Source organism: Aedes aegypti, chromosome 3 (genome assembly GCF_002204515.2).
Source record: "Aedes aegypti strain LVP_AGWG chromosome 3, AaegL5.0 Primary Assembly, whole genome shotgun sequence".
In the NCBI taxonomy this organism is placed as follows: Eukaryota; Metazoa; Arthropoda; class Insecta; order Diptera; family Culicidae; genus Aedes; species Aedes aegypti.
In genome coordinates this window covers 48,728,980-48,742,393 of record NC_035109.1, presented here as the reverse complement: position 1 = coordinate 48,742,393, position 13,414 = coordinate 48,728,980, and the positions used below count along the sequence as shown (strand labels likewise).

The 13,414-nt window shown below is 40.7% G+C and overlaps 1 protein-coding gene across 4 annotated transcripts in view; it reads right to left on the bottom strand.

The window, feature by feature from the left end:
• LOC5570078 (FERM, RhoGEF and pleckstrin domain-containing protein 2) overlaps nt 1-12,026 on the bottom strand; it is a 201,335-nt gene extending 189,309 nt beyond the window's left edge. For 2 of the 4 annotated variants that reach the window (XM_021849776.1, XM_021849773.1), the window contains exon 1: nt 11,659-12,026. The gene's annotated coding sequence lies outside the window, so the exon portion shown is untranslated. Of the gene's footprint in view, nt 1-4,353; nt 5,284-11,658 lie in introns of those variants that run through there. The other 2 variants (XM_021849774.1, XM_021849775.1) reach the window with 2 other exon arrangements.
• Nucleotides 12,027-13,414: the final 1,388 nt, after the last annotated feature.

Sequence of the window (13,414 nt, the reverse complement as noted above, 5' to 3'; positions counted from 1 at the left end):
AAAAAAAAACATACATACTCAAAAATGAGGAGGGTTCCAGCAGGGTAGAACCAATGCTAAAAGCTAGTACCATCAGTGCACCAGATTCCGCTCATTTGAGGGAAATTATGTGTTTAAATTAGAGGGTCTTGTCCCGGGAATCCCGTGACAAAAATCCCGGGAAATCCCACGATCTAAAAACCCGAATCCCGGGATATTTTCGAAACTCCCGGGATTTCCCGAAATATCATTTTTAACTAGAAAAGGCTGTTGTATTTTTTTCAAATAATGGCACAAACAAGCTGTATGGTTTTTTTTGTGACTGTTGAAGCAAGAATGTATTTTAGTTATTGCATTTAGATTACTCTCTAAAAGTTTTTATTGAGATTTAAGGCCACTTATGCATAAATTTGTGTTTCTCTGGTATGTTACTACGATTTTTTCTATAAACTATAACAGGTTTCTCTACAGTTTGTTCCATTTGTCAAGAGTTGATTTGGTGGTTGATTATTTTTTATCTTCCCGTTACTGTTCTAATTTGCCCGGTGTACTTTACACATTTCCTGGACTAACGTGGCTCCAACATCTAACATGGCTGTTATGCCAATCGTTTAAAAGCATGAAGATTCCATATGACACAACAATAAGTTGCATAATCATGAGAGTTAGGGGCCCAGATAGCCGTGGCGGTAAACGCGCAGCTATTCAGCAAGACCAAGCTGAGGGTCGTGGGTTCGAATCACACCGGTCGAGGATCTTTTCGGGTTGGAAATTTTCTCGACTTCCAAGGACATAGAGTATCTTCGTACCTGCCACACGTTATACGCATGCAAAACTGGTCATTGGCACAGTAAGCTCTCAGTTAATATCTGTGGAAGTGCTCATAAGAATATGCTGAGAAACAGGCTCTGTCCCAGTGGGGACGTAATGCCAGAGAGAAGAAGAAGAATCATGAGAGTAGATTTTAAACGAAGTTTTGACAAAATTTGAGAGTGATTGGTATTACCTATACCTATACCTTATGCATCACAATTGATTTTCGTTTGAAATGAACTTTAATAAATGACCATTAACTTCGAATGCATATATATCAAATTTTGATGGATGAAATCTAAGATTTCATTGTTTTTTCCTAAAAGAATTCAACTTCACCTTCAAAAACAGGTTCAGCAATTATGAAACTACTATATAAAACTAAACATTGCTTCAAAACCCGCTCTGACTGTTTTATAGTCGTTTTGGAAGCATTTGAGTTTTGTCCCGGGATCCCGGGAAATCCCGGGATTGTTAAAAATAAAATCCCGAATCCCGGGATTTTTTCGAGTCCCGGAAACAAGACCCTCTAGTTTAAATGTTTATTATGAAATAACTATTGTGTCGATCAATACTATTTTTATGTCACAATGTAGCTCCAAGTATAGGTAATCGACGGCAAAATAAAAAGAATTTGAAAAACTTTCATAAAAAAATATTTAATTGCATTTGTTACTGCAACTTAGTGTTCCTATTTCCGCTCACGGTAAACAGATTACGTGACTAACTTACTAAAAAATGCATTATTTCGAATTTCGTTAGTTATCCTGATATTTTTTGTGGTCAAACCATAGCTACTAGGGAAAGTGTACCAGTTATGGCCATAGTGGTTCCCTATTTGGGCATATGTGAAGTTTCGATAACCTTTACATTTTTAATCTTTTCGAATGCTTTAACATCAAGATACATCCTATATCTTACTGCTAAAACACAAAAAAACTTTTCAAAATGTGAAGACTTTCAAGTTATCCCGTATGGCCAAATAGGGAACCACTATGGCCATAACTGGTACACCTACCCTACTGCAATAAAGAAGGCTGTATACTAAAATCGACATTTCTTTAAAATTTTGTTTATTTTTTTGCATGAGCGGTTATTGGAACACACACAAATACCTAGTGACCCAATAACCGCTCACGAGGTCTTGTGTTTTCAATATAAAGAATTATTTTATCAAATGAAAATATTGTAAGACGACTTCATTTGAAAGTTTTTAATATTGCTAGAATATATCCGTGCGAAAAATGTTGGTTTTTGACACGAAAAATCAATTTTTACACTAGTGAGCGGAAATAGGGGCATGAGCGGATACTGGTGCACTGATGGTACAACTAAAAGCCAAAAATTTCGAAACTTGCTTGAAGCATGGCTGAGAACGAACATTTTGAAAACTGCAGTTTCGTCCTGGAAATTAACGGTTTAAATTAACGTAATGCGACACCAAAACTTTGCACCTAGTGTAATTTTTTGAAAAATTGTTCGATTTTAGATCTTTTTTTTATGGAAACACGTATTTTGGCGAGTAGGAAGAGAATCCAAAATATAATAGTTCTATAAGAAGTATTTATTTTACAATGTCAAAAATTAGGCGATTTTCGTAACGTATTAATGTGACTATTTGAACAAATACGTTTTCAAAGAACCAATAATTCTTTCAAAATACTTAAACCCACACGTAACAATCTCATCAAATACCCTCCTAGTTAACGTATAAGAGATTGATATGACACTTGATAAACTGTGATACAGTACTTTTATAAAAATGTTGTGAAATATCTCAATTTCTCAGCAGTACAGGGTGATTACTAATTTCTGTCAGTAAAGTAAATGATCGTAGATAACAGATGTACGTATGAATTTTAATTTCCGGTGTACATCCTGTTTAGCACATCTATAAAGTTTGTTTTGACAAAGTAAAGATTAAATATGTTTTCATTTACCTTAGTTTTTAGTCATATGTGTTGTTTTAAAGGCATTGCACCTGGCACGCACGTTTTCCACAGATATGTATTTTAGACTAAACTCCGCTGAAAAAAATGCCTGATAGAAACAGCATGGTATTACAATCTTCTGGACTTACTAGGGAAAAGCATAAGACTGATTATGGAAAATTTTAGCGAAAAAAATATGTCTTTTTTGGTTAAAATATATGCTTCTGAGTAACGTGCGTGTTAACTGTAATGCTTCTGAAACGACGCTTGTGACTGGAAATTCAGGTAAAAAAATTAATATGTTATCGATGTATAGCGAAGATAATTGTTATAGATGTCCAAAAATGGATATACACTGCTAATTAAAATTCATACAACCATCTTTTTTGTATGATTACTTATTTTACTGACAGGATATAGTAATCACCCTGTAAACTATAAAAGTTTGTATAAGTTTTCAGATAAGTTTGTAATGCTGTTTTCAATCAAATTTATGTTTTATACAATTCAACATATTGTCTTTTATGTTTTTTTTTCTGCATAGCTTTGGCATTATTTCAGAGTTTGAAATTTTGACATCTTGGCGTCGATGTGCGTGGAATGTGTCAATAGCTTATTAAATTAAACATTTGACAAAATAATGCTCATAACTTACCCAGGCAGGCTTCGACCGTGGCTTAGAATGTTCCGAACTATTAAATAATTAGATAAATTAAACATCTTCTAAATAAATTTCCTCCACATCCGCGACCGACATTTCTACTTTTACATTGTTTAGAGTGAGGAACAAAATGGCAGGTCAGGTCTTTAGCTTTGAACATTGAATTGAACTTATATCAAAATCAACAATGGAAGTATTTGATGCAAACAAATCTTCAATTCAAAATGATGCTTTTTGTTGTTGGTTCAAAAATAAATCTGATTTAAGGTGATTAAAGAACGAAGCCACACCTCAAATTTTGAAGAGCACAAGACTTGAGAACCAAACAGCGCTCCGCGTTAAAAATGTATCCCCTTGGTCACCACCAGCAAGCAAGTAATATGATTGATTTACAACGCGAACTGTTGTCAGATTCTCCAATCTTATGCACTTGAAAATTCAAAGTTTGGCTTCGTTTTATAATCACCTTAAAATGCTATCATTAAATTCAAAATTAATGTTGTTTAATTGATTACAACAAATACCTACAAAAGGCGCTTGTCAAAAACAACAAAAATAATTATTGTTATAAATAGGACCCTGAACAAGATTATCACAGCATACGCAGAGAATGCTGTGATAATCTTTTTCAGGTTCCTTGAAATTCTTTGAGGCCCAAATGCAAAGGGGTGTAATTGACATTCTGGTCGATTTTGATTTCAGTACACTGAAAAATTCTAATGTTTTGAAACTTTGCAATGACATTTTATGTGATTTTTCGTCCAACAGAAAAATTGTCGTAAAAAACGTAAAGAAAAAAGTAACCATAAGAATAATTTTGAAAAAACAAATTAAACTGTAAAACACGTATTAAAGATTTCCACTGAGGTGTTACAGATTCAATCGGACGGTATTAAAAAAAACAGTCACAGTAGATTCAACTTGAAATAACAAGTCTTAGTTCTGTATTCTCCCCACGTATCAAATTACCTTCACTGTTCCAAAGTTCAAATCATGCCTTTTGTCACGCCCATTATCGTCACTTTACGTATGATTTATAACCGACTCAATTTTCCCATTATCATATCAGTTTCGCTCGACAAACTTCTCATCGCAAAACCACAACATTAAATATGCAAAGGCTCGGAACATCATGCACTAGATTCCACGCAATTTTTCCAGGTCATCGTTGTCGGGTATGACATCTCGTGTGCTATACAGCTTCAACACCACCCCCCGAAGTGAACCTGCTCTCGACGTCATTCACAGTTTGCAAAACTCACACAATGTATGCACTATGCGGCGGTGTATGGCGACGAGGAGCCACTCTTTCCAGGCTAGGCCAGCCAAGTTACACACGCACCACTATCAGGAAAAACAAGCCCGAAGCGAGTGGCAGGAATCCACCCCATCCCAAAACCAGCAGCAGCAGCAGCCACACAGAGAGCAGAATTCAGCAGTTACAGGCTCGACCTAGTTTTCCTTGTTTGGAGAGGACCAGTCAATGTGCTTTGGGTATCATTCAATACCCGTTCTCTGCGGTTAGCTACACCTAGGTGCTGTTTGATTTTTTGTTGCTTTCTTATCACAGCACTTCACAGTTGGACACTGATGGCTAGAAAAGGTGTTTGATTCATTTATCACTTTCCAATTTTCGATTTCGCAGAACGACACGCAATTTGTCCGTATGGCAATGGCACCGCCCAGCAAGGGTCATATTTCCACGAACTTGTACTCAGATACGCGCGAGCACACACCCATAGGGGGGCGATAAAGGTCACACGGAACTGACCACTGATAGACGGAACTGCGGGACCTTTGGCAGAACTTAAATTTGCAGATTTGGATGACTTCCCACAGGTCAACCAACCAGCAGCAGTTACTCTGCCAGTACGTGATTCGACAACGAACGACCGTGAGGTATTGATGGGCACAGTTTGCTCACTCGTCGTCATCACCCGCTAGGACGAGAATGGAAAGTCATCGTCTCTTTATGGGGTACAGACTCTGAGAGATTCTCTCGACCAGCACAGATTCTCTGTTTCGTTTCGCGGTTAGAATGAATGGCGTTCCTGCGAGTGAGGTGCACTTTGTTGATGATGGTGATGTAGAACCGAGATCATGTGTTGGTATTCAATCAGAGGGCACAGGATGTAAACTGAGAATCACGGTGACATCAGTATCGGCGGTTGTGGTGAGACAATTTCCTGAACCATCAATGTTTGGTAGTTTTCTGGTATGCTTTTGAATATCTATGGTGTTCAATTTCGACACCTGATTTGTTGGTACTGTCCTTTCACGATGATTTCACAGAACTTACCGAAATTTTGGAAAATGCAGTTTCTTTAATGACAATTTTGAAAATCAACTAGAAAAGATATGCCGCGAGCATCTCTTATTCAATTCTCGAATTAGACTTCTTTATTTCTTGGTATTCTTGCAACACTCCTTGCATGTTTAACACTCCTTCGAACAGCAATTTGTTCCTCTTTTTTAACAAGGGAGAAATCTGCAAACAGGCTCCTTTGAAGGTAACTCAGGAAGTATGGGGATGCCGCACCAACGACGACCCACTAATATCAGCCCATGCACATGAGCAATTCTTGCTGAATTGCTCAAGTGATTTACAGAGTGCACATACATTATCCTTAGCCACAGACCCTTTTATCCCCTGAAGTAGGCCGTCATTGAAATTTGTCCGCTTCGTTGATGATTGTTACTAAATCTTGTCACAATTTCAAATTAATACAAATCATTTGGTATTACAGTGACGTAGCTGAAAAAGTATCAGCATACTTTCGACATGTACCGCATATAGTGATACTTGTTCGAAACCATATGGACTATGAGAACTGAGTTTTACGAGCTGAAATTCTATCATGGCTTCCAAAACGAATGACGGGCTACTCAGCCTTAACACATGTAGCAGAAGTATCCAAGGCAAACTGCTTGTCCTAGCCGACTTAAACAATGTTACAAGGGACCAGCCTCGGCAGGGCAAATCCTCTACAGCCAAAGGCACTGCAATTTTAGCATACTGTGAGTGACAGCCGTAGTTACTGCATTCCAGCACTAGGCATCCACGCACATTCTCTGTATTGTATTGTCTGGGGCCGTGTCCCCTCCGCATGTAGCGAGCATGCGATCTCTAAACAACAATAAAACGGGGGCAGTCGAACACGACATGCTCAGCTGTTTCTTCCACACTAGCACAATTGGGGCACGTAGGAGATTCTGAGTGCCCGAATATATGCAGGTACTGCCTGTAGCAACCATGTCCTGACAGAAACTTCGTCAGGTGGAAGTCCACCTCCCCATGGTTTTATTTATACCAATATTACACATTTGGTATTAGACGATGGGTCCATCTATCTATAGTGGAGTTATCCTATTCCTGCTGCCAACCTCGGAGCGTTGTCTCTTTACACGCGTAGCGGACTTCTTTGGTACCTCTTTGGTTGAAGCATTGAATATCTTCTTTGATAATGAGCCCGATGAACGTCATCCCGGCTATGATCCACACGGCGGCCTCTCTAGAAATCGTTACGGTTATCGCAGAATATAGCTACAGCATCTTGCATACAAAATAGTTCACCTCGTAGTATGCGCCACCATACAGCCATGCAGCAGACAACGCCAAGTACTCGGTTTCCATTGTAGACAACACCACAATTGGCTGATTCTTGCAACTCCATGATATTGAGCCACTTGCATATTGGAACACATACCCCGTATTAGATCGCCTGCGATCATTATTACCCAGATGTTTCTCCTCAGCAGTCCGTGGACGTGGAGCTTTCGTAAATTTTTGTATCGGATCACACGGACTCGAGCTTGTGTTGCAGTCGTTCATCCGAAAACGAGCAGTAGGTCTTCAACACACCGCCGTTGGTCAACATGCTACCGTTCTCCTTCTGGGTGAATCACATTCCTAGAACTTGCTCAGCTCGACCTAGGTCCTTCATCCGGAACGTTTTAATCAAGCGATTCTTCACGTGGCTTACCCATTCCTTGTTGTTCGAAAACAACAGGAAGTCATCGAAGTAAACAGCTATCACGACTATTTGCTCAACATCCACATGATAGTAGACACAGGGATCGTAGCTGGAACGCTTGAGACCGTTGTTCTTCAGTTCCGCATCCAACTTCTTGTTCCATACGCAGCTGGCTTGTTTCAGCCCGTACAACGCCTTGGGCAGTCGACAAACCTTTCTAGGACAAGTTACATCTTCATAACCTTCCGGCTGTAGATAGATGTCTTCTTCATCCAATTCTCCTTGCAGGAACGTAGTTATGGCATCCATTTGGAAAACGTCTAGATTCAGTTGAGCAGCCACTGCCAAAAGAAAACGAATTGTGCAAGCACACGATCCTATACGTGTTTCTGCTCGTCTAAGCGCTTTTGACCAGATTGATCCTTCATACCTTAGTATGGATAGCGCCACGCTCGCTAGGAGCTTGCGTTTGCAGCTATAGCCGTAGATGCCCTTTTATCGATCTTTCCCCCAGGATGCCTAAGGGATCGCTTGGACTCTTTGGTGCAATCACCTACCGAGATAAGCGTCCGTTGCTCGCACTTGCGGTTGTTCACTACCACCACCTCAGTCTTGTGACGGGTCAGTCCTAGTTTCCTAGATATCTTCTATTCCTCAACTATGGAGATAGAGTGCGCTGCCGTCAACTCTACTTCCTCCATCGATACGCAATAGACCACTAGGGTGATGTCGTCGGCAGTGTATGTATTAGTTATTGGAAAAATCTTGACGGAGGGGGGGGGTCTAGAAATCCAGAAAAAGGATGTACGTTATATTTGAATCATCCCTAACATCGGGCCGAGGTTTGATCCTCGAGATACTCCCGCGGTAATGTGGGCTCTCGCTTCCCAGCTTGTGCTGTTGAACGCATTTTTCACACCCAGAGTAACAACCGCGTAGTAACGGATGCCGCTCGATTGCCACCTCAGCTGTCATAACGACCGACTGGACGTCCTGAGTAGATTTACCTTTCCTGAATCCAAACTGGTTGTTGGACAGGCCGTCCGCACCTTCCGTATATGGTACTAGCCTGTTGACGATCAACTCTCCAATAACTTGCCCGTCGTATCTAGTAGACCTATTGGTGTATATGCCGACGGCTCACCTGGTGGTTTGCCCGCCTTTGGTAGTTGCACCAATTTCTGTCGCTTCCATACACCCGGGAAGATTCCGTCATCAATGTAGCGTTGCATCGTGGTTTTGAACATGTCCGAATCCGCATTCATTGCCACTTTTAGGGCAACATTCGGGATACCATCGGGTCTCTGTGCCTTATGTGGCGCGAATGATTTGACGACTACTGCCAGCTCTACGTTCGTCACCCTCGTCACGTCCAAAACGAAGAGATATTTGTATGTATTGTGATGCCTGCAATGTTGAAGAGGCACGTTGTGATCGGAGGATCGTCTTTATTCATTGATAGCTCTTCAGTTTCAGTGATCTCATGCATTGAGGTGCTTCCAATAGTTTTTATTATTTTTGCACCTGGCCAGTTTACCCTTTGGTTACAAGCTGATGCACAAACAGCAACGCTGGATTCATTTGTTTTTTTAGAGACCTTACCTTCATTTTACTACTGGTTTTTCCCTATATAGATATACAGTGATACCTCCATGAGTCGATGTTCCATGACTCTATATCGACTCATGGAACCATACTAAAAACAAAATTTCATGGTTACTATGATGGTCCCTAGAAGCAGCTTTCCAAAGGATTGCTGTTCCATGACTCGATATTTCCATGAGTCGATGGTCCCTTGAATATCGACTTATGGAGATTTCACTGTAGACGATTTCTTCAGTAATTGTACTTTGTATTTACAACAAGGATTACTTCCAGGATTTTCCCATAAACTTCGTCATGTATTCCGCAAGAGATACATATAGGATTCTTCCTTAGATGTATACTCACATAGTTGATGGCTTCAAGATATAAGATATTGTTCCCAACTGCTGCAATTTCAATCAGTTCACAGCAACACTCTTTCATATTTGGGCACTTTAAGGGGATGATTAAGTTCTTTGGTTTCTGCAACTTCCAGCTTTCGCTTCTAACATTTGTATACAGAATTCATGCTCGCCATTGTATAAGGTTATGACAATCAAATTCCAATCACGTTTTCGAATTTATGTTACCATCGACTACTGCATCGGCCCACCAGAAGATTTTCATTCTGGACGATTGTCCGCAATCTCCTTGATCTGTTTCCAGCTCTAATTTTGATCGGCTTCTTTTATTTCTTTGTTGAGGCTGCGCCGCCATGAGGCTCTGGGTCTGTCTCTGCTGTGATGTCCTGCTGGGTTCCAGCATAACGCCTGCTTACAGATTTTGTTTCGGCCGTTCGTAGAGTGCGACAGACCGTTTTCGTATCCGAAATTCTGCTATTATCGGCTTCTGGTGGCATCGGCGATGGAGCTCAATATTGTGATGTGGCCACCAAGCGTGAATAAGTTGTGTTTTCTGCTGATACAAACCACGTCTCACGGACGTATAGCGAAACAAATTTCATGTTGGAGTTGAGTATTCGGATCTTCCTGCGTTGACTAATCTGACTGTTTTTCCAGATATTTCTTAAACTCGCAAAAGCAGCCCTCGCCTTCTTGATCCGTGCACATATGTCGATCTTGGTGCCGCCGTCTGACGTATTCTGACTACTAAGATATTGAAATCTTTCGACATTCCCAACTGTTTGCCCAGCTACCGTGAAGTTAGAAGCACTAGATGCGTTCACATCCAACGATTTGGTCTTGTTGACGTAGATTTTTAAACCTGCAGCTGAGGAGCGTTCAGCAAGAACAGCTAGCTTACTCTGCAAGTCCGAGCGCCGTTGTGCCAATAGAAACTCTACACGTGAATGCCTCGCACTGTATTTCAATGAGACCGACGATTTTCTCAGAGATACTCTTGCGCTTCGAGCAACTCACATATTTTCGAGATTGAGCCGGCCAAACCTCTTCGTAGTCAATGAATACCAAGTATTCTTGGGATTCGTTGACCTGCTCCAGGATGATACGGAAATTGACAATATGGTCCACACAGGATCGTCTGTCACAGAATCATGGCTGCTGCCGCCAGAAAGTCGCGTAAATTTTCTCCTATATCCGGTTCATGATTATTTAGCACAGAACTTCGAGAACTATAATTAATAACATGATGCCTCGCCAATTATCGCAAACAGTGAAATCACCCTTTTTTGGTATCTTCACTAAGATGCCTTGCATCCAGTTCCCGCTTACATCCAGCTCTCGCGGTTCCCCAGATATTGTAGAATAATTTATGCAACAATTGTGCAGATTTCACGGGGTCAGCCTTGAGCATCTCGGCTGATATGCGATCGACCCCTGGGACTCTATCTGACTTCATGCTTCGGATGGCTGTTTCTATTTCAAGCACTGGTGGAGCTTCGGTGTTGCAGAGCGAAAATGCAACTTAATGGCTCTGGAACCCCGTTTATTGCTCCATGATGATATGAAGTTTCAATTTCGACCAACACTCGGTCGTCTAGCCCGAGATCCTGTTTGTTGCTGTCGTATAGTTGCGTCAATCTTCTCCAATATTGTGAACGTTGACGTTGTTTGCAGAAATTGCCTGTTTCACGTACTGCTGGTAGCGTAGAATACACGATATTCGGAATGGTATAATAGTATTGAATAAACACTATTTTCAACTATATATACAGTATCCAGCCCTTATATTTATTTATAATCCTTCTTCAGTCATCAACCGAACATAACTGAGTCCTCTGATCGATCCAATCTCAATTCAAAGTATAAGACTTTACTGAAAGTACATTTTTGGGCTAGGTTTTGGTTTGTTCTGAAAATGTCTTGCATCTTATGATTAACAAACTAGTAAAAGTACGATGCAGTTTTGTTCCATATTTTGATAACCATTCTATCATGTCCAACCCACTGTGGTTCATTGAGCAGAAGACCCGAACAGAGAGAGAGAGCCGTTTGTGTTGTCATACAGTGTGTATGTATCGGAATGTCAATGATTTTCTTCTTGTTGTTGTTCCTGTCATTACTCATCCTTCGTTCGTCTCCCACTCACTCATTCTCACAATGTTTCTCTCTTTCTTCCGCAACCGAGAGCAAAGCTACCGAATACGAGACAGACATACAGAAGGCACTACGGGGAAACTCGCCCTCCCCGCTCGTCACTCTTCATCCATCAACTCGATCCAATCAGCCCAGGAAAGATGGCACTAGGAAAAAATATCGAGCTGCGAAAAAACTCATGTTTTCCAAATTTTACCCACCTAAATGAACACCATTCGGGAAAAAATCCTATTCATCAACTGCCGAACACCGTTTGCTTCACTTTTCACCGTTTTTCACTCACTTCAGCAAAATCCTACACGCCCAAAATCGATCTTACAGGATTGGGAGTTTTCCAGCAACGCAAGTTTTCATTCGCAATCAAGCACTCACTGTTTTCACTTTGCAAAGCTTCGCTTTTTCACCCAGCTCATTCAACACTCGCGACAAGCGTTCGTTTTTTTTCTTCTGCACGATTGGAAAAACTTGGAAAATTACTTTTTTTCAGCAAATTAACGGCGACGACCGAGACGAGCACAAAACACACCCATTCGCTTTGGCCATTGCGACTTTTCTGTGACTGTGACTGATGGAGAACAATCAACGAGCGACGGTCATTGAGGATTTTCTCTCGTCGCTCTCGGACGCTCCTACACGAATATGAATGGTTTTGTTGCGTGTGTGAACCGTCATCATCAGCCGGAGCGGTTTTGTGTTTGCGGATAAACCCTCACACACACCAAAGCGAAATTTATCGAGCTGATTTTGACAGTTTGATTCTTGCAGTTCCCGGTACTGAAATACTGCAGAAAATTTCGACAAGAAAATGGCCACCCGAAAGAAAATGAACCATTCTTTCTCGCATAATTTGTGATCTCACCCTAAGAGCCATTGGTAACCGAGTGTGTAGTTCCTTGATTCTAAGCAAATGAATGGCTCATGATGGAAACTATCACCACTGGGAGATATAGGAGCAATGTCATATATAACAGGTCCGGCTCTTAGTATGTGTTTGCTTGTATTAATCACGAAAAAGATGTAAACAAACGATCAGCTGATGGTGACGACAAGGCTGCGAAAAATTTTGTTCGCAGTTTCCTCAACGTGACGTCATCTTCGGCTGCTTCGTGAACTTTCGGCTCGCTGAAGTTGGCATTGCACAACTACCACTTCAAAACTGATGTTATCACAAATACGGTTTAGATGTTCGCCCGCACCTCTACTGTGCATTGCGCGATTATTTATCGGGACGGCGATCTCGAAAACTGCTTAAAATGCGTGTAGATCGCCGCAGGTACTTCAAATCGTTTTGGTGTTTTCTGTGCGATTATTCCTGATTCTTCAAGGCACGATCGCGCAGAAGACTCCAAAACGATTTGAAGTACCTGCGGCGATCTACGAGCGTTTTTTAAAGATAGTCACGCGCTTTTCACTCAACAAACGGCAGTAGTGTTACTTGAATAGCGTGTCGTCAGAAGAATATATGATCGGCGTTAAGTCAGAGTGGACCAAGTGACATTTTTCATATTTTGAGAAAAATGGGTTCAAAGTCTAAAGCTCTGTAATTTTTAAATTTGTTCACATTTTGGTTCAATATTTCTACACATCTTTGTGTTACTTTCAAACAATATAATGTAAAGGGATAATCATGAAAAATCATAATCCAAACCTTTGATAGTTCGGTTTTTGGTGGACTATGTGTACTTGGTTCACTCTGACTGAACTAAAAATCACCGATCAGTGAGTTGGTTCACTCTGACTGAACAATTTCTAGAAAAATAATAATCATTTAATGCTTTAATGGTCAAACTGGGTGCATATCTCTAAGATAAGCAGATTATTAAGACCCTTCGACTCCAGTATCGTAAACTCTTCAATAATCCATATCGTCAATACTGAAATCAGTGGCATTGCAATAGCTTGAAAATTACGGTATTGCAGGGTCATTGCATTGAATACCAGAAATATTCAAATATG